This window comes from Rhinolophus ferrumequinum, chromosome 6, assembly GCF_004115265.2.
Source record: "Rhinolophus ferrumequinum isolate MPI-CBG mRhiFer1 chromosome 6, mRhiFer1_v1.p, whole genome shotgun sequence".
Lineage (NCBI taxonomy): Eukaryota > Metazoa > Chordata > Mammalia > Chiroptera > Rhinolophidae > Rhinolophus > Rhinolophus ferrumequinum.
The window spans coordinates 39,873,395-39,876,795 of record NC_046289.1 but is presented as its reverse complement, the minus strand read 5'-3'; the positions used below and the strand labels follow the sequence as shown (position 1 = coordinate 39,876,795).

The 3,401-nt window shown below is 42.2% G+C and overlaps 1 pseudogene; it reads left to right on the top strand.

Annotated features, from left to right (window-relative positions):
- Nucleotides 1-1,836: 1,836 nt before the first annotated feature.
- Nucleotides 1,837-3,136, top strand: LOC117023120 (keratin, type I cytoskeletal 18-like; annotated as a pseudogene).
- Nucleotides 3,137-3,401: the final 265 nt, after the last annotated feature.

Sequence of the window (3,401 nt, the reverse complement as noted above, 5' to 3'; positions counted from 1 at the left end):
ATGTGGGCGTTAGGGGCCCCAACCTCTGCACAAACATCCATGTATAGGTTGGCCCTCCGCATACTCGCATTCCCAATCATGGAGTTGACTCTTGAACAATGTGGATTTGAACCGTGTGCCAATTGAAAAAAATCCTCCTATAAGTGGACCCCGCAGTTCAAACCCATATTGTTCACGAGTCAGCTGAATTATTATTGATGTAATGTGTGACTAAAATAATGCAATAGCTAATAAGTTTTTGAGTACAATAGAATGGAATAGAAATTGTACTCAATTTCTAACCTTAGAATATTTCTGATAACAATTATTTGTTTTAAAGATTCCAATGTGGTGCCATGGACTTACATGTATGTCCAAACTTATCAAATTGCATATATTATATGTGCAGTTTTTTTTTGTATATCAATTAAGTCTCAATTAAATTTTGTGTTTTCTTTTTTTAACAATAACTTTGTTTCTGTCAGGTAAATAGAGGCTCAGTCTTGCCAAAAAGAAAATAAAATAAAATTCCAGTAAGTGGAAAGAGATACCATACTCATGGATTGGAAGGACTAAATGTTGTTAAAATGTCATTTCTCCCCAAAGTAATGAAGAGATTCGATACAATCTAAGTCATAATCCCAGCAGGCTTTTTAATGTAGAAATTGACAAGATAATTCTAAAATCTATATGTTAATGTAAAGGACCTAGACTTGCCAAAACAATCGCTAAGAAGAGTAAAGCTAGAGGACTTATTTGACTCAAGATTTGCTCTATAAATCTGCAATAACCAGTACAGTGTGGCTCTGGCAGAAGAGAGAAAAGTGTGTTGTAAGGACAGAACAGAGTCCAGAAATAGATATTCACTTATATAGTCAATTTATTTTTCTCAAAGGGACAAGGTAATTCAATGGGGGGCAGGGGAACAATAGTGTTTTCAACAAATGGTGCAGGAATAACTAGATAACCACGTGGGAAAAAATGAACCTCAACCAATACCTCACATTGTATACAGAACTTAATTTAAGATGAATCTTAGACCTAAAGGTAAAAGCTAAAACTATAAAGCTTTAAAAAGAGAACATAAGAGAACACATTCATGAACTGGGATAGTTCATTTTTTACATAGGACTCAGCAATAATAATCATAAGTAAAAGTGTATAAAGTAGATTTCTTCAAAATTAAATATTTCTTTTTATCAAAACACTTTTAAGAAAATAAATAAGCAATCCATAGCCTGGAGGAAGAAGTGGTAAAATGTATATCTAATAAAGGACTTATACTCAGAATATATAAAGAACTCTACAATTCAGTAATAAAGACAACCCACTTTTAAAAAGATGGACGGGGCAGCTGGTTGGTTCAGTTGGTTAGAGCGCGGTTGCCGGTTCGATTCCCACATGGGCCACGTGAGCTGCGCCCTCCATAACTAGATTGAAACAACTACTTGACTTGAAGCTGATAGGTCCTAGAAGAACACACTTAAAATAAATAAAAGTTTAAAAAAAAAAAAGATGGACAAAAATCTTAAACCAACTTCACAAAGGAAGATACATGAATGGTCAGCAAGCACATGAAAAGATGCTCAACATCACTAGTCATCAGAAAAATGCAAATTAAAACCACAATGAACTATTACTACACACCCATTAGAATGGCTAAAATTAGAAAGACTGACAACATCAAATGTTGGTGATTCTGTAAGCAATTTGCTAGGAGAAATATAAAATAGTACATCCACTTTGGAAAATGGTTTAGCAATTTCACATAAAAATCAAATCTACACCTACCCTTTGACTTAGAATTTCCACGCTTAAGAGAAATGAAACACATGTTCCCAAAAGGCTTGTATAAGAATGTTCAGGTGGCCCAAACCTGAGTCTTGGCCTCTCGCCTTCCTCCCGGAACAACATGAGCTCAGCATCCGCTCCAGCTTCTCCACCAACTATTGGACCCTGGGTTCTATGCAGTGACCCGGCCACCAGGTCCGGCCGGCAAGCAGCACGGCCAGCGTGCATGCAGGCACAGGGGCTCAGGTTTCTGGGTCTCTGTGTCCCACTCCACCTGTGTCCAGTGTGGCTGGGAGCCTGGGGGCCTGGTGGGCCTAGGGGGCATCTAGACCAAGAAGGAGACTATGCAATGCCTGAATGATCGCCTGGCCTTCTATCTGGAGAGGGTGAAGAGCCCAGAGGCTAATAATGGGAGTCTGGAGAGCAAAATCCAGGAACACCTGGAGAAGAAGGGGTCCCAGGTCGGAGACTGAGGGCATTATTTCAAGACCATGGAGGACCTGAGGGCTCAGATCTTTGCAAGTTCTGTGGATAATGCCCGCGTTGTTCTGCAAATTGACGATGCCCATCTTGCTGCTCATGATTTCAGAGTCAAGTATGAGATGGAGCTGGCCATGCGTCAGTCTGTGGAGAGTGACATCAGTGGCCTCCAAAAGGTCATTGATGACACCAATATCACTCAGCTGCAGCTGGAGACGGAGATCGAAGCTCTTGAGGAGGAGCTGCTCTTCATGAAGAACAACCATGAAGAGGAAGTAAATGGTCTACAAATCCAGATTGCCAACTCTGGGTTGACTGTGAAGTTGGATGCCCCCAAATCTCAGGACCTCAGCAAGATCGTGGCCGACATCCGAGCCCAGTATGATGAACTGGCTTGGAAGAACCAAGAGGAGCTAGACAAGTATTGGTCCCAGCAGACTGAGGAGAGCATCACAGTGGTCACCTCACGGACCACTGAGATAGGAGCTGCTGAGATGACACTCACGGTGCTGAGATGTCTAGTCCAGTCCTTGGAAATCGACCTGGATTCAGTGAGAAATCTGAAGGCCAGCTTGGAGAACAGCCTGAGGGAGATAGAGACATGCCATGCAGACGAGCAGCTCAACAGGATACTGCTGCATCTGGAGTCGGAGCTGGCCCAGACCCAGGAGTGTGAGGCCCTGCTGAACATCAAGGCCAAGCTGGAGGCTGAGGTCGCCGCCTACTGCCACCTGCTGGAAGAAGGGGAAGACTTTGATCTGGGTGACATCCTGGGTGACATCCTGGACTACAACGCCATGCAGTCATCCAAAGGACCACCACCTGCAGGATTGTGGACGGCAAACTGGTGTCTGAGGTCAATGACACCAAAGTTCTGAGACGCTAAGGCAGCAGAAGCAGGGCACCTCTTGGGGGGCAGTAGGTCAATAAAAAGTTCAGAAGTCACTGGATTAAAAAAAAAAATGTTCACAATAGTTTTATTCGTAATAGCTCTAGAATGGAAACATCCCAAATGTGCATCAATAGGAAAATGCATAGACAAACTGTGGTGTATTCAGACAAGGAATGAACCACTGATACATTCAACAACATTGGTTAATCTCAAAAATATGCTAAACAAAAGCCGCCAGACACAAGAGGACATTCTGAGT